General features: G+C 39.0%; 1 protein-coding gene across 8 annotated transcripts in view; it reads right to left on the reverse strand.

Annotated features, from left to right (window-relative positions):
• Ncoa6 (nuclear receptor coactivator 6) overlaps positions 1-21,795 on the reverse strand; it is an 80,115-nt gene that overhangs the window by 56,676 nt on the left and 1,644 nt on the right. For 2 of the 8 annotated variants that reach the window (XM_031372409.1, XM_031372412.1), the window contains exon 2: positions 1,417-1,485. The exons of the other annotated variants lie outside the window; for them this stretch is intronic. The gene's annotated coding sequence lies outside the window, so the exon portion shown is untranslated. The remainder of the gene's footprint in view (positions 1-1,416; positions 1,486-21,795) is intronic. 8 annotated transcript variants of the gene reach the window in all.

Consider the following 21,795-nt stretch of genomic DNA (forward strand, 5'->3'; position numbering starts at 1 on the left):
GGGGTGCAGGGGGAAAGGACAACATAAGAAAGGGGAAAGTAAACACCTACAATCATTATCACCAACAAAAAAAGCAAATCCCAGGGCTGATGTTACTCTCTTAGCCTGAGCATAGCCTTGCATTCAAACGCTAAGAATACAAACAAAGGGGGTGGGGTGGAGAAGTATGTATAGGCATGTAAATAATACGTACATGTTTTTATATATAAAATAAAAATTTGGGCTGGAGAGATGGCTCAATGGTTAAGAGCACTGTCTGCTCTTCCAGAGGTCCTGAGTTTAATTCCCAGCAACCACATGGTGGTTGTGGTGAGATTGGATGCTGAAGACAGCAATATACTCACATAAATAAATAAATAAATAAATAAATAAATAAATAAATAAATAAATAAATATTTTTTAAAAATTCAACAATTCCTGTACCTAAAAATGGGTACAGGCTATAATCAAGAATTCAAGAATACTAGGAGATTTCAATGTAAGACAAGTTTAGGGGCTCACTGAGCTAGAGTTTGTACTCTGTCTACATGATGATGAAGCTTATTGTTGATGACACAGTAGGTAGCAAAACTACAGCTACAAACACTAGACTTTCTCAGATCTATAAGGCAGGTTGCTGTTGGGAATTCTAAAGGGGCAAATAAAGAATTTAATTTGGAGGTTTTATTTCTATTTCTATTCCCTTTTAAAACCATAGACAACTGAGAAATTCACCTCTTTATTTAGTCTTGGTTCCTCCTATGGAATTAATAAAAAATTCATCCGTATTTCATATATTCAACATAACTGATGACTCAAAAGCTTTGTTAGTAATGACTTTTTGACACAGGATCTTCCTGTGTACCACAGGCCTGAACTCAGTATGTGCAAGTCTCATGATCCTGCCTCAGTCAAATGTGGAGATTACAGGCTGACCCGGGCATGGCTAAATGCTCGTCCATCAAACAGACCATTAGTTAATCTACATGCCAACTGCAGCTTGCCAAAGTGAAATATCTTGTTGTATACTGAGCTCAAAATAATTTCTTTTTAAAAGTAAGATTTGGTCAGTGAGATGACACAGTGGACAAAGCTCCTGCTGCCAAGCTGCTGACCTGAGGCCAATCTCCCTGAAGCCCAGGAGGCAGAAGGAGAGTACCGACCCCTCTCTAACCTCTACACACATCATGCATGGTACTCACACATTCACATACATACACATGTATCAAAAATGTTTAAAAAACTCTAAGGGACATTTATGGACTCAGGTATAGTTCCTAGTTTAGTTTTTGCCTAACACATATGAGGCACTAAGTTCAATTCCTAGTACTGACCAAAAAATTAAAAGTTTATTTCCAATTCAATTCTTTTAGTTGAAACTAAGTCTTTTAAAAAAAAAAATCAAACTTTTATTTTCGTTCTACATAATTGACAGACCTGTTAAGAACTCTCTGACCATTCTCAGAGAAGGTAGTCAATAGGACCCCTCTCCATTCCTCCCAGGACCTAGACAAAAGGGGAAAAGAAAGAGGAAGGAGAGAAACATCAGATGAAAAGACTAAATAAACCCAGCAAGTAGAGTCTAAGTAAATGTTGATGATTGGCCAAATTCCACTTATCATTATTTCTGTTAATTTATTCTAAAAAGAGCTGTAAAAGACATACAGTCTCTTAGTACAGTAGTTTTAGCAAATAAACTTTATTATTAGCAAGAATGCTCAAGGTATTTCCAAAACAGCTGTATAATGCTTACTTATACGTGTAAATTCATTTCATATGTCATGCTCTTCATGGTTTGTACACTTTTCTTAATGAGGATAGCCTGGACCACACAATGTGTTCTAGGCTAGCCTGTGAACTACGCTGAGACACTGTCTCAAAAGAGAAAAAAAGAGGAAGGGCACAGGAGAAGGGAAAGGGAGAGAGGGAAAGGAAGAAAGAAGGAGAGAGAGAAGGCAGTGTGTGTGTGTCCAGAAGAGAATCCCTGAAAAGATTTTCATTATGGATCAGCTCACAGATAAGCTGATTTGTCCCAGCTTGCCCATACACTCTGTATCACTGTTCATGTTTTAAACAATAAATATGTTGATAACATCATACATTTTAATTTAGTATTTACTTTATACTCTGAAAAAATTATTTTATAAATGACAACTGCAAAAACTAACAAAGAAACAAATACATAGAAACACAGATGTCCCAAGTTCACCATTATTCCCTATTATAGCTACTTTACCATCCAAACATAGAAATGAAATAAAGCCTAGAGCCCATGCAAACATTTCCTAACCTAAGTATTCATTTTTCAAATAACATCAGCTGGTGTACATATTCAGAAAATACAGCTTTATTACTTTATTTACTGTTTATTTAGACAGAATCTAGCTGTGTAGCCCAGGCTAACCTAAAACTCTTCATCTTCCTGCCTCAGCCTTCTAAGTGCTAGAGTTAGGATGAAGTGTGTCCCACCTCATCTGACTTTGGCTAGCACCAGTTACACTAGCACATACTGTGAAATGGAGAAAGAGTTAGGCTGCACATGCAGGGGGTCTGTGTGGTGTGTGTGTGCGTGCCTTGACTTCTCACTGTGGCCTCTTCTCATCAAACTGCATGAGTTGGAGCAGAACACAATTCCTATGAGCCAGAGCCTCCTTAAAGTTATATAATGAGAAGGCAGAGCTCTAGCTAAACACCAGGTTCCTTTTAGGTGTTAAAACATTCAAGGACTATAAACAAAACATTTATTCTTTTCCAGGGTAAATGGGTAAGGAACTGTGATAACTAACCTTTATCAAAAAATTATCTCACAGTTCAAAGTAAAACTGTACAAATATATATTTGGAAATTTATAGAAGGAAAAAAACTCCACTTTTAAAAACATACATAAACACCAGGGCAGAGGTGGTGCATGCCTTTAATCTCAACACTCAGGAAGCAGAGGTAGGTGGATCTCTGAGTTCAAGGCCAGCCAGGTCTATAGAGTGAGTTCTAGGATAGCCAAAGCTATATAGAGATATATTCATATATATAAACAATATGTAGGACTGTTTATAATGATAAAGAATCAGAAATATCCAGAGTACCACATAAACAGAATATGCCATTAATAAAATTTAATTAGATATGATTTTAAGATTTAGAAAGAATATATGGTATCTTAAAAGGCGGGAAAAAAGTCATAGCTAGGTGTGGTGGTGCCAATATGCAAGCCACACCTCAGAAGGAGAGGGAGGAAGGAGGCTTGCAAGACTTTTTCTTAAAAAAAAAAGTTATAGAAGAATGCATAAAATAACTTCCTAAGAGAAAATATATCAGTATATATACTGAATTTTCAGAGTATAGAGAAAACAAAGGAGAATCACATTCCACTATTCAACTCATGTGATACATTTGGAGTTGGGAACTGGAGAAAAGGAGATGCTAGCTTTCATGGCCTCTACAACAGGTGTTCAATTTGTTGCAATAAACTACTGCTATGGGAGTTTAAAAGAAAAATTCTTTAAGTATAATTTGTAAAACAAAAGAAATAAAAATGATAAGCATGATAAAATAGTTACTTAAAATTGATATTTGTTACATAAAAGGCAGCCAAATAAAACTCTCAGAGACTAAAGAATAAAAATAGGTTCTAGATGCTTTTAGGTAGGCACATAAAGACTTTTATGAATTACAAATGTACCTGTAGGGGCTATAGCACCCTAAAGGGTGTTATAGCTCAGCTGGTAGAGCACCTACCTCACACACTTGAGGTTCTAAGTTGATCCCCAGCACTGCATAGACCAGATGTACTGAGTGGCTCATGACTATAACCCAGCACTTGGGAGGATCCAATGTTTGAGGTCATTGCAGCTATATAGTGAGTCTGAGGCAAGCCTGGGTTGCATGGTACTCTGCCTCAAAATTTTTTTTTGCTTCTACTTCACAAATGAAAGTTCTTAAGCCTAATGTGTGTATGCGTGCGTGCATGTGTGTTATGTTTTAAAGCAGATACAGGGCTGGGGAAATGGCTCAGTTGTTGGGCTGTTGAGTACTTGCTATTTTTCCAGCAGACTGGAGTCCAGTTCCCAATACCCATGTCAGGCAACTCAGAGCCTCCTATAAATCCAGCTCCAGCGATCTACTGCTCTCTTCTGGTGTCTGCAGACAGACAGACAGACACATACACATACACACTTTTTTTTAAAAAGGCAGACATAAACTATCACAAAATCCTGCAAAAGAAATATCTCCCACTGTAGTCTCATGTGCTTGTGTGTCACCTCTTCACACCAGCTTTGCTTTTAGCTACCTCCAGAAATTGAAGTTATCTTTAATAACAATCCACCAGTTTTGGTTATACTAAATAGAACTTTATGTGCATTATATAAGTGGACAGTATCAAGTCATACTGAACAAATGGCCCACTAAGATGAAAAGTTAATGAGGCAGATGAGCTAATTAGCCTGATCTTTTCTCTCAGATACACATTTTTAAGAAACCACAAAAGAAAGAAATGCAACTTTTACAATAGAAAGCCCTGGCAATCACCTCTTTAGCCCTTGGATTATTCAAAAACTAACAATGTGGCAAACAGGGAGGTATCATCAGAGTCTAGCATTGCAGGACCAAGTATTAAATAGTATGACATTTCCTTAAAAATATGGATTAGAAGCTGGAGAGATGGCTCAACAATTAAGAGCACTTGCTCTTAACAGGACTTGGGTTCAGTTCCCAGCACCTGCATGGTGGCTCACAACCATCTGTAACTCCAGTTCCAGGTGATTCCATACCGCTTCTGGCCTCCACGAGTAGCTAGCACACATACACACATGTAGGCAAACATTCATACTCATAAAATAAAAATAAACACATTTTTTTCAAATATGAAGAACTTGGAAGACATAAGGTTATGAGAGAACAGAGAAAAATATTTTCCTTGAGACCAGATTTTTCTGTGTAGCCCTGGATACTCACTATTTAGATCAGGCTAGCCTTGAACTCAAAAGATCCACCTGCCTCTGTCTCCTTCCAAGTGCCGGAACTAAAAGAGCATGCCACTACGCCTGGCTGGGAAATTCTTAAAGGTGAATTAAGGTCATTTAATTTTACAACAGAAGATAGTCTCTTCAAAGCAAGGAGAAAACTTTGAATGATATGCTTTTACTGTAGTAAATAAATGCAACAAGTTGTTCGTGAACAATGGAGGACCAAAATTTAAGCCTAGTAGCCTGATATGTATTTTAAGGTTGGAAAATGTCACAGAATATGTTGATCAAAGCTGTTATCAGTCTAATTGAAAAAACTATGAACTCTCTGAAAGATTCAAAATACCTTTAAAGAAAGCTAGAAATATGACCTGCCATGGAAAACCATTTCTCTATAATCCCTTAAGCATAACTATACAAACCCAAAAACATATTCCTAAACAAACAAGTAGAGATGTTCTAATCATCTTACTATTTGTGATTCACCTAATATTAAGATCTAATCAAGGACAGAGATAGCACTTTCCACATCATCTCTTAGATTTCCAGCCTTCAAAAAGACAAGAGCTAAGTAGACCTCCTTTTTTCATTCTAAAGTAGAATGTACTTTACTTCACTGCTCCGGATCATGTGGCAGACCTTTTGTGGCTGGTTAAGAGGGAAAGGAAGAAGAGTCTGGAGCAGCAGGCCACTGTAAGGTCAGCCTACAGTGTGGGTGAAGGCTCAGAGAACCAGAAGGCTGCTGGGAATGTGTACTCTGAAGGCCATGCAGATGAGGTTTCTGATGGAAAGGAGAACTCTTTTGGGAACTGAAGTAGAGGCCATCCTTGTTTCCTTGTGGCAGAGAGCTTGGCTTCCTTGTGTCCTTGTCCAGAGGGATCTTGGAAGACTGAACTTCCAAGTGATCAACCAGTGCACCTAGCAGAGGAGATAGCAAAGCAGCAAAGCGTCCAGGCTGCAGCGTGGCTGCTCCTACGGGCTTAGAGTCAAATGAGAGAGCAAAGGGGTCCTTTGAAGACAAAGCTTACTAAAATAACAAGAGCGGAGTAGCCAGAGGAGGAGCCACCGGGATCTAAAGATGAAAGGCTTTCCAGAACAAGCTCTAGCCAAGAAGACTACAGCTGATAAACAGAGGTTACCAGTGTTGAATTCTGGCACTAAGAAGGATTCCTCGAGGGGACCCTAGAAAAGAGCCACAAAGCTGCCTGGGAACTCTAGTTTGCTGGTAAAGACATCCTTGACTTCAGCCGTAATTCCAGGGGAGCCCAGATGCAGCCCCTACAAGCAGCAGGCCTTGGCAGCATCACTGTTGTGCAGGGGTTTGTAAAGGCATGAAGAATGTAGCCCTGGAGTCCTGATTCTCACCACAGCTGAAGAGAAAACCCAGTGAGACCAGGAAGAAGACTGCCTCCAGGTTGGAGTCTGTGGAAAGAGTCTGAGGTGATGATGCCTCATGGCAGCGTGGTAGTCAAACCCAAGAAGAAGCCGCAGCCCGTGAAAACTGAAGCAAGGGAGGAGTCCAGCAAAGTCCCACAGGAGAGAAGCATCAAGATGACCTGATTTCACCACAAGCTTGGATTACCGTCTATGCATGCGTCAGTGAATCTACACATATACACACATTTATAAAACTACAGAAATATTTAGTGCCTTTGGTTTAATTCTCTGTGTACTTGAACTTTGTAGTAAAAAATATTTTTCATTACGTAAAAAAAAAAAATCTAATAAAGACTCTGAAGACACTAAACTTAGTGTCTATTACTGCTTAGATTCAGGTTTGTACCATACATATTTGTTCATAAAACTGATGAAGGGTTGGCGAGATGGCTCAGCAGGTAAGAGCACTGACTGCTCTTCTGAAGATCCTGAGTTCAAATCTCAGCAACCACATGGTGGCTCACAACCAACTGTAATAAGATCTGACACCCTCTTCTGGTGTGTCTGAAGACAGCTATGGTGTACTTATATATAATAATAAATAAATCTTTGGGACGGAGCAAGCAGGGACTGAGTGAGCAGGGTTGACCGGAGCGAGCAGAGGTCCTAAAAAAATTCAATTCCCAACAACCACATGAAGGCTCACAACCATCTGTACTCACATACATCAAATAAATATTTTTAAAAAAACATACACTATGTTGTTTTATATAAAACCCATTTAAGAAATGTCAACACGTTCTTCTTTTCAAGGTCCAAAGCTCCCTTATTGGTATAGGATTTCCTCAACACACTGCTTCTCTGTCCGACTCAGCTGTGAAGCCTTTCTCAGCCTGACACACTGGATAACATCACTGAGCCTGGGCTTGTTAGGAGGCTATTTCTTTCCATAAAGTTAAATGCTACACGCTTCCTGTTGAATTTACATATGTAGCTTTACTTTGGGGTTACACCTCATTTGGTATAGTTATTGATAACATTTCCTTGGGATGCTTTTCAAGAAATTGCCCTCAATGAATATAAAAGAGAATAATTTTGCTGATTGTCAGGGAATTCAAAGTCCAGCAACACGTTCATGTTTACAAGGTCTTCCAAAATCTTCCTGGTGTAGACTCTGATGTTTTGATCATTACTCTTTCCAGTGTTGCTCTGGCTTTATCAGTAAGAGCTCAATTTATTTAGGCATTGAATTTAAGCATATAATACATAGTGCATGCATTAAAAGAAAGATTCAAACTGAGCATGGTGGCCCATGCCTTTAATCCCAGCACTCAGGAGTCAGGGACAGCCAGAGCTCTGTGAATTCTAGACCAGCCTGGTCTACAAAGTGAGTTTCAGGACAGCCAAGACTGTTATACAGAAAAACCCTGTCTTGAAAAAAAAAAAAACAAAAAACAAAACAAACAAAAAACCCAACAAAATGCAAAAAACCCAACAACAAAAACGAACAAACAAAAAAAATCAAACTACCACTACCAACAACAAAAAGAAAAAAACTGTAATTTTAAATTTTTATTTATTATAATTGTGGGCACACATGTACAAATACAGAGGTCAAAGAATAACTTTTTTTATTTCATCTTTTTTCACAGCCCAGATTTTATCCCCCTCCCAGTCCACCCTCTGACTGTTCCATATCCCATACCACCTCCCCACATCTCGACGAGGATGTTCCCACCCTCCCACCCCCCCATCCCACCAGACCTCCCCACTCCCTGGGGCCTCCAGTCTCTTGAGGGTTAGGTGCATCTTCTCTGAGTCCAAACCCAGCAGTTCTCTGCTGCATATGTGTTGGAGGTCTCATATCAGCTGGTGTATGCTGTCTGGTTGGTGGCCCAATGTCTGAGAGATCTTGGGGGTCCAGGTTAGTTGAGACTGCTGATCCTCCTACAGGGTTGCCCTCCTCCTCAGTTTCTTCCAGCTTTTCCCTGATTCAACCACAGGGGTCAGCAGCTTCTGTCCTCTGGTTGGATGTAAATATCTGCATGTGACTCTTTCAGCTGCTTGTTGAGTCTTTTGGAGGGCAGTCATGACAAGCCCCTTATTGTGAGCACACCATAGCCTCAGTAATAGTGTCAGGCCTTGGGGCCTCCCCTTGAGCTAGACCCCCAACTTGGACCTGTCGCTGGATCTCCTTTTCCTGAGGTTCTTCTCCATTTTTATCCCTGCAGTTCTTCCAGACAGGAACAATTATGGGTCAGAGTTTTTGGCTGTGGGATGACAACTCCATTTCTCACTTGATGCCCTGTCTTTCTATTGGAAGTGGACTCTACAAGTTCCCTCTCCCCACTGTAGGGCATTTCATTTAAGATCCCTCCCTCTGAGTCCTGAGAGTCTCTCACCTCCTGGGTCTCTGGTAAATTCTAGAGCCCCCCCCACACACACACACACTTCCTACCTCCATATGTTGCCTGTTTCCATTCTTTCTGCTGGCCCTCAGGACTTCAGTCCTATTCCCCCCACCCAATACCTGATGATGTTCCCCTCTTCCCTTCCCTGTCCCCATGCCCACCCAGGTCCCTCTCCCTCCCCACTCCTGTAATTGCTTTCTTCTCCCTCCCAAGTAGGATTGAAGCATCCTCACGTGGGCTCTTCAGCTTGTTAACCTCTCTGAGTTCTGTGGATTGTATCTTGAGTATTCTGTACTTTTTTTGGCTAATATCCACTTATTAGTGAGTACATACCATGTATGTCCTTTTGAATCTGAGTTACCTCACTCAGGATATTTTCTAGTTCCATCCATTTGCCTGCAAAACTCAGGATGTCCTCATTCTTAATAGCTGAGTAATATTCCATTGTGTAAATGAACCACATTTTCTGTATCCACTCTTCTGTTGTGGGGCATCTGAGTTGTTTCCAGCTCCTGGCTATCATAAACAAGGCCACTATGAACATAGTAGAACACATGTGGCATGGTGGGGCATCTTTTGGGTATATGCCCAAGAATGGTATAGCTGGATCTTTAGGTAGATCTATTTCCAATTTTCTGAGGAATCTCCAGATTGATTTCCAGAGTAGTTGTACCAGTTTGCAATCCTACCAGCAATGGAGGAGTGTTCCTCTTTCACTACATCCTCGCCAACACCTGCTGTCACCTAAGGTTTTAATCTTAGCCATTCTGATTCGTATAAGGCGGAATCTCAGGGTTGTTTTGATTTGCATTTCCCTGATCACTAATGACTTTGAACATTTCTTTAAGTGCTTCTCAGTCATTCGAGATTCTTCTGTTTAGTTCTATACCCCATTTTTTTGATTGGCTTGTTTATTTTTTTTTTTTTTTGGTGACTAGCTTCTTGAGTTCTTTATATATTTTGGATACTAGCCTTCTATCAGATGTGGGATTAGTGAAGATTTTTTTCCCCAATCTGTAGGTTGCCAATTTGTCCTATTGACTATATCCTTTGTCTTACAAAAGCTTTCCAGTTTCATGAGGCCCCATTTAACAATTCTTGATCTTAGAGCATGAGCCGTTGGAATTCTGTTTAGGAAATTTCCCTCTGTGCCCAATGAGTTCAAGGCTCTTTCCCACTTTCTCTTCTATTAGATTCAGTTTATCTATCTAGTTTTATGTTGATGTCTACTTGGACTTGAGCTTTGTGCAAAGTGACAAATATGGATCTACTTTCATTTTTCTACATACAGACAGCCAGTTAGACCAGCACCATCTATTGAAGATGTTTTGTTTTTTCCATTGTATATTTTTGGCTTCTTTGTCAAAGATCAAGTGTCTATAAGTGTGTGGTTTTATTTCTGGGTCTTCAATTCTATTCCATTGATCGAGGTCTCTGTTTCTGTACCAATCCCATGCAGTTTTTATCACTATTGGTCTGTAGTATTGTTTGAGGTCAGGGATGGTGATTCCCCAAGAAGTTCTTTTATTGTTAAGAATTGTTTTCACTTTTCTGGGTGTTTTGCTTTTCTAGATGAATTTGAGACTCGTTCTTTCCATGTCTTTGAAGAATTGTGTTGGGATTTTGATGGGGATTGCATTGAATCTGTAGATTGACTTTGGTAGATGGCCATTTTTACTATGTTAATTCTGCCAATCCATGAGCATGGGAGAGTTCTCCATTTTCTAAAATCTTCAATTTCTTTCTTGAGAGACTTGAAGTTATAGTCATACAGATCTTGGACTTGTTTGGTTAGAGTTATTTTATATTGTGAAGGGAGTAACTTTTGAGAGTAGGTTCTCTCCTTCCACCATGTGGGTACAGGGTGCAGACTCAGGTTATAGGTTTGGTGGCGAGCACCTTCCCTGCTGAGCCATCTTTCGAGGCCTAAAATGATTCTTAAAACAATCTAATTCTCTAATTGAAACCAAACAATTATTTAAGAGAAAAGAAAAAAGTCTGTATTTGTAAGAGATGCACACTGAAGACTTTGCAGCATGGTATCAAAATGTCTTTATTTCTGGTTATAGGCCTAGTATTTAACAGCTAAGCCATCTAACTCTCTCACCAAAGATGTCTTTATTTTTGTACGGTTCAATACATTAAGTATATAGCAATAGGGGCTGGTGAAATGGCTCAGCGGGTAAGAGCACCAACTGCTCTTCCAAAGGTCCTGAGTTCAAATCCCAGCAACTACATGGTGGCTCACAACCACGTGTAATGAGATCTGATGCCCTCTTCTGGTGCATATGAAAACAGCTACAGTGTACTTATTTATAATAATAAATAAATTTTTGGGTCAGAGCGAGCCGGGACTGAGCAAGCAGGGTCTACCAGAGCGAGCAGAGGTCCTAAAAAGTCAACTCCCAACAACCAGATGAAGGCTCACAACTATCTATACAACTACAGTGTGTACTCATATACATAAAATAAATAAATAAATCTTAAAAAAAAAAAAGATTATAGCAATGGTCTGGAGAGATGGCTCAGTTAAGAGCACTAGCTGCTCTTCCAGAGGACCCAAGTTCAATTCCCAGCACCTACAAGGCAGCTCACAACTGTCTGTAACACTAGTGTCAGGGCATCTGACACCCTTGCTCACTGCAAAATGCCCTTCAACACCCTTCACCAATGCCCAGTGCCCTTCACCATCCTTCACCAATGCCCAATGTACATAAAAAATAAAATTAAAAGAAAAGGAATATAGTAACATGTTGAGCAGAGATGGCAGGCACAATTTAGATTTTGTGTGTATGAAAATTTGTATGATAAAGTACTTAAAGAATCACCCAGTCCCCTGCTAAACTGTGATATACTGCAACTATGCTACAAGTAAAACGAAACTATAAAATCCAGTATTAACTAGTAGCAAGTAGCAATAGAAACTGGTAGTCATTCCGAGAAATAATACGACAATGTGGCCAAAAAGTAATATTCTTAGTCCTAACTCACTTAGTTTTAACTCACTTTAGGGAATATGGCCTAGCAGAAAAATGGGGAGGGTTTATAAGCAGATGTTACAAAACTACAATTGAGAACAGAAATAAAACAAACTGAAAAACACTTAAACATCAAATATATCAAGATATCAAGATTCATTATTTTATATCCACTAAAAGTGAGATACAGACATGACTAAAAGTGCATCAATATTGTTACCGAATAATAAAAACGCGATACCTGGGAGGCAGAGGCAGGTTGATCTCTTGAATTTGAGGCCAGTTTGGTCTACAGAACTAGTTCTAGGACAGCCAGGACTACACAGAGAAATCCTGTCTCAAAAAACCAAAAACCAAACAAACAAAACAAAAAATCTGCAGTGACATCCTGTTCACAAACACTGTACAGACACCAAAGCCACCACCATGCAAATGTCCTAGACCTGGTACCAGCAAACTCTGGCTTCATCTTCACAACTCAACATACCAGCAAACAGACACCTCACCATTCCATTGTCTAAATAACTTTAAACTTTTTTACATCCAGCATTCTCTTGATTCATCTCTTTATCTGTTGCAACCTTACTCTCTCATTCAGTCAATTTTTTGATTGTGTATGTATGTTCACAATGTGTGTGGGACATACATGCCATGGTGCAAATATAGAGGTCAGAAGACAAATTTGTGGAAAGTAGCAAGCACCTTTACCTACTATGTTATCTTGCTAGCTTACTTAGAAAATTTTAATAGCTCTGTGTCATCTCAAATGGTACCTATTAAGAGATGAATTGTGACCAGGCAGTGGTGGTGCACGCCTTTAGTCCCAACACTCAGGGGCAGAAACAGGTGACGTTTGAGTTTGAAGCCAGCCTGTTCTACAGAGTGAGTTCCAGGACAGCCAGGGCTACACAGAAAAATTCTGTCTGGAAAAACAAAACAAAACTAAACTAACAAACAAACAAAGAGGAATTGTGTCCTCAGATCTATTTTAGCCTTTATTCTTCTTATCTTTTTAAGGACATATGGACATAGAGACACTGGGATATCTCACATGACAACAAAGGAAGAAACCAGAATGGTGTGGTGGAAACAAGGAGCACCAAAAATTGATGTAAGGTGGGAAGGGCGGCACAAGCCTCTAATCCTGGCATTCTGAGGCTGAGGTAAAAAGGTAGGAGTCCCAAACTCTCAGGAAGCATGGCACTCTAAGTTCAGAGTCTAGCCTAGGTTTCAGCCTTCAGAACTATAAGAGAATAAACTTTAGGTATTTTCGGTCACTGAGTTTGCTTCTCTGTAATTGAAGCTCAAGAAAACCAATATGGCACCTTTTTCATAAAATTTTCTCTTTAACTTTCTAAAATGTGATCTAATTTTCTGAATTCCACACCCCTGTGTCGTTTGGCATCAAGAAAGGGTCTTGTGATGAAGTCCAGTTGAACCAGAACTCACCAGAATAGCTTCAGACTTGTGGGACTTCTCCAGCTCTATTCTACCAAGTGCTGTGACCCTCTCTCCCTTCCTTTTATGTGCATAGGACCTTGCTAGATGAAGTTTTTATGGAAGGCAGAAACTATTAATGGTCCTCTGTACCTGAGGATGTGGCATTAAAATGTAGAGGCCTAGAGAGATGGCTCAGCAGTTAAGAGCACTGGCTGCTTTTCCAAAGGACATGGAGTTCAATTCCCAGCTCCCACATGGCAGCTCAGACCTGTCTGTAACTCCAGTCCTAAGACTTTTGTCACTCTCATACATGCAGGCAAAACTCTAATGAACATAAAATAAATTATTCAAAAAAGTAGGCAGAAAAATGCATTTGTATTCATTCTGTCTTTTAATACTCTCTAAACAATACAGTATAACTAATTACATAGTATTCATATTGTATTAGATATTGTAAATAATCTAAAGATAATTCCATGAATACAGGAGAATATATAGAGGTTAAATGCAAATGAGACAGCATTTTATAAAGGGGACTTGAGCATCTATGAGTTTTGCTTTCCAAGAGGGTCTGAAATAAATCCTCCATGGATATTGAAGCCTAAACACGCTCATTAACTGTGTGTGTCTCTCAATGCCTGGTGTTCATGCAATATATACTGACTACTAGTCACATTCCCTGCCCCAACACACTTATTTTCATCTGAATAGTTCTGAATGTATCATCTCTACATATGTTGACAAGTTAAATATACCACAAAATTTTTCTAATAGAAATTCATATTTTGTTTTCTTGATACTGGGGACCCAAGCCAGACCCTTGAGCATTTGAAACAATCACTCTAACACTGAATTACATATCCAGTTCCAAAGATACTATTCCATAGGAAACATTCACAGCTACTTATTATGTCAACTCATATAATATTGATATGCACACATACTGCTCTTAGCTAATGTCCACAGTAGATATTAAAGGGATATTTAAAAATACTTGTAGGAAGTACTTGATTTGCCTTACTCTCTTCTCACTATCTAGGCCAGGCTGGATAGGAAATAGAAATCCTCCTGCCTCCAGCTCCTGAATATTGGGATTACAGGCATGTGCCATGGCCCCTACCTAGCCTTGATTTTCTCTTAGTCTAGTAAAATGCAGTTTACCTAAAATCTTCTCAGCATTGCTGGCATTCTGTAGGAAACAATGGTGCTTTTGAATTTCTCCAACTGTTTAAAGTTCTTCAAGTCTGGGGCTGGAGATGGCTCAGCGGTTAAGAGCACTGGCTGCTCTTCCAGAGTTTCTAAGTTCAATTCCCAGCAACCATATGGTGACTCACAACCATCTGTAATGGGATCCGATGCCCTCTTCTGGAGTGTCTGAAGATAGCTACAGTGTACTCATATACATAAAATAAATAAATCTTAAAAAATTCTCTAAGTCTAAGGCAACAGAGTTACTGTCATAAAACATTAAATAAGCTGGGCAGTGGTGGCACACACCTTTAATCCCAGCACTTGGGAGGCAGAGACAGGCAGATTTCTGAGTTCGAGGCCAGCCTGGTCTACAGAGTGAGTTCCAGGACAGCCAGGGATACACAGAGAAACCCTGTCTCGAAAAACCAAATAAATAAATAAGTAAGTAAATAAATAAATAAATAAATAAGGAAAAGGAGCTTGTGAGATAGTCAGCAGGTAAAGGGACTTGCTGCCAAGCCCGATGACTTAAGTTCAATCCTGTGACCCACACGGTAAAAGGAGAAAACAGACTCCTACAAGTTGTCCTCTGACCTCCACATACACACAAATACAACAAAATTCATAACCAAATATAATTTTAAAAATTAGTAATATAGGAAGATACTTAACCCAATGAACAACTTCCCAAAAAGGAATCTGATATACAAATTCATCACTATTTCTTCCCATGAGATGTCTGCTTGATCTTTAAAAACATGTAAATAAATGGGCACGATGGAATATACATTCAACAAGTTTAGCATTAGTAAATGAGCTGGCTAATGAGAACTTTTTGTTTTCTCTTTGTGTGCATACTGAGAGTGTTAAAGTTAGATGTTGGTATCTACAGAACATAAATAATGATTTATAGCTTAAGTGCCTTTTAAATCTGGTGATCACTAGTATTATTAACTAATCCAAGTTAATATTATTAGCTGACTACTACTATTCTAAATGATACAGAATAGAAACCCCCCCCAAGTTAATTATGCCATTACTCCACCAAAGGGCTTTATTCCCTTTCTGTATTCATCCATATAAGCCTCTAGACATTTATTAATTTAAAACATATTTTACTAGTTACTATTTGTTTAAGGAGCTCAGAGGGTGTCAGATCTCCTGGAAATGGAGTTATAGACAGTTGTGAGCTGCCTAACGTGGGTGCTGGGAACCAAACTCAAGCCCTCTGCTCCGCAAGAACAAGACACACTTTTACTTGTTGAGCTGCTACTGTTCTAGGTCTAGAGAGTTATATTTGCTGAGCTCCTAGAAACCTACCATGCATATTTTTAGAATAAAATAGAAAAAGATAAAAAAAAATTAAAAGTAAATAAATATGCTAGATTACACAATAGGTAGACAATGGAGACAAAGGCAGAATGTAGGAGCAACACTTGGCTCAGCCCTCAAGAAGCATCCAATCTAAAGACCAGAGAGGGAACAGCCCAGCTCCATCACTTCCCTTTCTCCCTGGATTGGTCCAGGGCTTCACAAAAGGGCTTCTCATCCTACAGTTTTCATTACAACACTAAAACCTTTGATGGCTTCCCACTGTTTAGTCAATCAAGTCAAACTCCCCAGCCTGAAACAAGAAGAAATAAAACATTCAGAGTCTTCCATGAACCAGGTGTGTGGCATAAACCTGTAATCCCAGCACTCTGGGGGAAGTCAGGAGTATCTCAAATTCAACACTAACCTGACCCAGAGAGAAGATGCCTCAAAACAAAACAACAAACACCACCAAAACAGTCCTCCAATGTTCATTAGCATACAACGCACAAATTAGGAAGACAGGCTTTGCAACTAGACTGCCTGAATGCAAATTTATCATCAACTGTTACCTATATTTCTTGCCTAGTCTATAAAAAGGGATTTTTAAAAACCAGAAGCTTTTTCAAGTTATTATGAAAATCAAAAAAAAAAAAAAAAAAAAAAAAAAGAAAGAAAAACAAAAGGAAAGTCCTTGTGAACGGCTCAGCACTTGTGTAGCGAACAGTAAGTATGAAAACCCTGAGCAGCAGCACTGCTTTGACAAGTTTTATCTATCATATTGCTGCCATTCACTCTTCATTCTGAGCCTTATCCTCCAAAAACACTGTGTAACAACCTGGTTTCCAGGCAAACTGGACTCTTATTTATTTGTTAGGGTGCATGTGTCAAAGGAAAACTTTATTAAGTCAGTTCTCTCCTACCTTAATGCAGAGTTCTGGCCATCAAACTCGGGTGGCAAGTGCCTTTATCTGCTAAGCTGTGTCACAAGCCTCAAACTAGACTCTTTACTATTTCCTAAGCACACACCACTATACTCATGATGCATCAGTCTGTATAGTAGTATCATCTTCCAGAATTAAGACCCTCACCATTCTTGATATTCTACTTCAACTCACTAAAAACACTTATCACTCAAACTCTGCCATATTCATCTTGATATCCTATAAACTCTACAGTGTAGAGTTCTAGCCAGTTTGTGGCATGCATGGCAGGTAGTAAAATGTTCAAAGAATGAACTCCTCCCTCCTCTCTCATGTGGAACTATTAAGACAGCAACTCCATATCACAAGTACAAAGACCTCTTTTTTGCAATATTTTTTAAAGCTGGCTATCAAGCTCTCTATCACCAGTGTGGTAATTTCTAATATAGCACGGTACCCAAAAATAGTAGATGTCTAAATATCCACAGAATTGCACTGAATTTTACCTCATCTTATAAATTAAATTCTCATTTTATTTACTGTGTTCAAGCTCATTCTTTTGAATATATTTTAGTATTTAGTCTGTCCACAACCCATGTCGACTTTTAGTCTGACCATATCCCAAATGCTATATCTTAGTTTAGGAGACAATATTCAAAATTCCAAAAAATTAAGAATCAGAAAATCAATGTCTATAGAAGCACACACACACACACACACACACACACACACACTCTGCAAACCATGAAGAACTAGAAAATACACCTGCCTACAAGTATTGCTGAGTTTTCCTATGAAAGAATATGAGCTTAGTGTTGACAGATCTTCCAGGTTTTCAAGACAAGTCAGAAATTCAGAGGTTTGTATAAAATTTTAAAGACATTAAAAATATTGCACGAGCCAAACAAAATATGTGTGCAGGTCAAAGTCAACCACAGGCTGCTAGTTTGTATCCTCTGCTACAAAATTACTTGCAAAAGTGAGGAATTTGGGAGATAAGGCAGCCCTAAACCAAGCAATTCCTTCCAAGCATCTCAGCCTAGGTCTCAATCACTCTGACTCAACCTGAGAGCCAAGTATATGTGACAATCTAGTGGACTCTAGTGAATCCCTACTGTGTGCCAGGTGCTGGGAAGTGAGACATGAACAGTTGTTATAAATAACAGGTAACACTTATTGAACATTTTGTAAGTACCAGGCACTATTCTACGGGTTACAAGAGTAAATTTAATCCTTTTAGCAACTCTATTAACTACTATTATCTTTATTTTAAAGATAAAGCTGAGGCACAAAGTTACATAAATCTCTACCAGGTCAATTAGTAAACATGAAAGCTGACATTGGGAGCCCAGATTCTACTTACAATTTGAAAGCAGGTGCTAGTCAGTATGTAGTTTTGAGATACGTGATTACACATAAACGAAATAATAAAATTGCACCTATCCTCATCCCACACACAAAGTAGACCAGAGATCTAAACATTAAGGACAAACAATTGAGATTCTAGAAGATCATTTACACAGTAACTTAAAATCTTGGGGGAGGAAAAGATTGATAAAATTGACATTAAAATTTCACTTTGAGCAACCTTATATAGATTTAATTAATTTATTTAAATACTTTTATGTGTAGGAGTGTTTTGCCTAAATATATATATATATATATATATATATATATATATATATATATATATATATATATATATATATATGTGTACCATATGTATGCAGTACCCATGGAGACCAGAAAAGGAATTGGATCCCAATACTGGAACTCGCCAAGTGGGTGCTAGAAACTGAAAGTGGGTCATGCACAAAAGCATTGAGTGCTCTTAACCACTGAGCCATCTCTCCAGCACCCTCCCTGTTTTTTCCCCCATGCTGAGGATTAAGTCCAAGGTACTGAGCAAATTATGTATTCTCAACTCTCAGAGTTTTAAAATATGTAACAAGCTGGGATACAACAATTGTAATAGAAGAGTTAATAATTAGAATATATAAAGAAATATTTTTTAAAAATAATCCAATAGAAATATATAATCTAACAGAACAAGCCCCAGCTGGGTGTAAATTGTATAAACCTGAGACTACCTCAGTTAACCCACTCAGCAGATTCCAAAACAGTCAGTTTGCTATCACTGAAAAATAAAAAGTAGCTAGGAGCCGGGCAGTGGTGGTGCACACCTTTAATCCCAGCACTTGGGAAGCAGAGGCAGGTGGATTTCTAAGTTCGAGGCCAGCCTGGTCTACAGAGTGATAGCCAGCACTACACAGAGAAACCCTGTTTGGGGAAAAAAAAAAAAAAAAAAAAAAAAAAAAGGAGCCAGGGGACTATATCATATTGCAGGTACACAGAGTGGAAGGGGAATCCAGCCAGAAGAGCAAAGGTAAGATGGCAATTCTCCATGGTATAGGAGTTGGACAGCAAAGGAAAGGCTGCAACTAATGCATCAGTTGTTAACAAACATTTGCAAGAGTATTTTCAACTTTGTGAGCTGATAAAAATTCTCTGTAAAAACGGCTCAATTCTGCAACTGGAAGTACTTACAGTTGGACACTATGTAAATCAGTGTGATTGTGCTTCAATGAAACATTGTTTACAAAAACCAGGTTGGTTGACAAGATGTAACCCATGAGCAAGTTTGGTGTTCCCAGATATAGGAAGCTGTGACTCCTACACTCTAGGGTTATTCTTTGCATCCTGCCACTACCTTTTATGTCAGCTGACACCTCTAATTTCTAACCAAAAACTATACTACACCTAACAGCTTTGGAATAGTAAAATACAAAAACAAAAACAAAAAACCCTACAACAATAACAAAACAAAAACCCTTTAACTTATTATCTGTGACAATTTTCTATTCATCTTCATTTCACTAGAAAAAAAAAATGTTTGACAGTCATCATCCAAACTGGAGTTTAAAATACTCCCTTATCACTCACAGTGCCAGGTATCAGCACCTGGAATAGCTAATTCTGCTCAGTGTCTACTCTCTGAACCTTAATTTTGGCCCTTATTGTTTCTTTCCTTTCTCTTCAGTCTATTCTCCGTATCTGGAAAGAACATTTATTTGTGCTTGGAAGATAGCTCAGTTTGTAAAGTGCTTGCCTTCCAGGCGTGAGGATCTTTGTTCCATCCCAGGAACCAAATAAAACAATCAATCAAACAAACAAACACAAAAAACCCAGGTATTTTGGTGCAGTTGTAATGTCAGTGCTGAAAAGAGAGAAAGCAGTAAGCCTGTGCTTACTGGCTAGCTAACCTACCCTGCTTGACAAATTCCAGGCCATCAGGAGACCCTGCTAATATATGGATAGAGTGATAGATAGACCAACTGACAGACAGACAGATGGATGCATGCCAAACTGAACAGTGCCTAAGACAACAGAGATTGAACATACATGTGTGCTCACTCGCTCTCTCTCTCACACACACACACAGAGAGGGAGAGAGAGAGAGGCAGAGAGAGAGAGAGAGGCAGAGAGAGAGAGAGAGAGACAGAGAGAGAGAGAGAGAGAGAGAGAGAGAGAGAGAGAGAGAGAGAGAGAGAGAGAGAGAACGAGCACACATCCATTTATCTCCTAAAAATTAAACCTCATTATATACTCCCCTTCTCAAAAGTCTTGACTGCCCCATCCTCAGGTGAGGAGGAGTCAGGCTAAATTCCTCAGTCAAGTCTTTTACCAACCTTCCTTATCTTTGATCATACCTGCATATATACTGTTCTCAACCTTATTCAAGGTACATATCTTTGAAATTACTTCTTAATGTGCTGGTAGTGGACTATACATAGGACTTGGAAGATGGCTCAGGTGGTAAAATGCTTGTCCCACAAGGGCATAAAGACCTGAGTTTGGAATCCTAGACCCAACAAAGGCAGGGTGCCCATCTGTAACCCCCTGTTGGAGGGCAGAGATTGGCAGGTTCCTAAAGCTCCTTGGCTAGTGAGCTGGATCAAAAGCTGGAGGGTTAGTGAGAGGGCCTGTCTCAAAGATAAAGTGGTTAGGACTGTAACCCTGCTCAGTGGGGAAAGGCACTAGCTGTCAGATCTGATGGCCTGAGTTCGGGCTGACAGACCAACATACGTTGAGAGAGAAGTGAGTCCCACACACATGCCCCCACATTCACCCACATACACAAATAACTAGAGAACAGAGAAGAAAATGTCAAAATAAAAACAAAAATAAAGCAGAGAAGCAATCAAGTAAGATGACACCAAAGTCAACTTCTAGTCTCCATATGCACTCGTACTCAAACAAATACTACACACACACCCATATAGTGCAAGGGGTATCATTCAGCACGACAGTGTTGACCCAGACTGTGCAAGGTCCTGAGTTTGATTCCTACCACCACATTCACAAAAAGGTATGTGTGCAGATACATCAACATAGATAATTTTTATATTTAGTAGCTATTATAATGTAATTGTTTTTCTTTGTAATCCATGTACTTTATTTTATACAATTAAAAACAATTTTATGAAAGGTCTATGTGTTTCACTAGATGCTACAGGGGCCATGGCACACATAAGACCAGACCTCTCTGCATTAGGAAGGCTCAGAAAAGTTGCTATTGAATATACCTAAGGCATTTAAAATCCTTTCAAGTTCTTTTAGCTAAAAGTCCTTTTTGTGCTTGGGATAAAACCAAGGACTTACGTTGTACGACAGGCAGGTACTGTACCATTACTACATCACTAAGCCCTGAAAGTCTTTTTTTTTTTTCCTCCTGAGACACAGCCTTGAAAGTAGTCTCCTGCCTCAGCCTCCTGTGCACTGAGATTATAGATGTGAGCCAGTGCACCTGGCTTCTAAAACTCTTTTGATCATGTGGGGCTCTGTACTGTCATTCCTTGCTACATCCATTGACAATGGATTCCAGGACCTCCTAAGGTATCAAAATCATTATATGAAGTGGTATAGTATTTGTATATCCCTGTACCTATAACACCCAATAAAATATAAAATATAAACAGTTTAAGTTGTCTGGTTAGCATAGAATGATAACAACAACAAAAAGGTATATTTTCCACAGATGTAATTTTTTAAAATGAATGTTTTCAATTCATGATTCATTGAAGCTGTAGATGAAACTTAGGGACATTAAAAGTCAACTATGTATCATTGGGTGATTTACCTCCTGGTCCATTTAAACTCTGAATTCCCAATAATAACACAACTTAAACAGAACATGATGGAGAGCCTAGGTCTCTATCAT

The sequence above is a fragment of the Mastomys coucha genome, unplaced genomic scaffold (genome assembly GCF_008632895.1).
Source record: "Mastomys coucha isolate ucsf_1 unplaced genomic scaffold, UCSF_Mcou_1 pScaffold15, whole genome shotgun sequence".
Classification (NCBI taxonomy): Eukaryota; Metazoa; Chordata; class Mammalia; order Rodentia; family Muridae; genus Mastomys; species Mastomys coucha.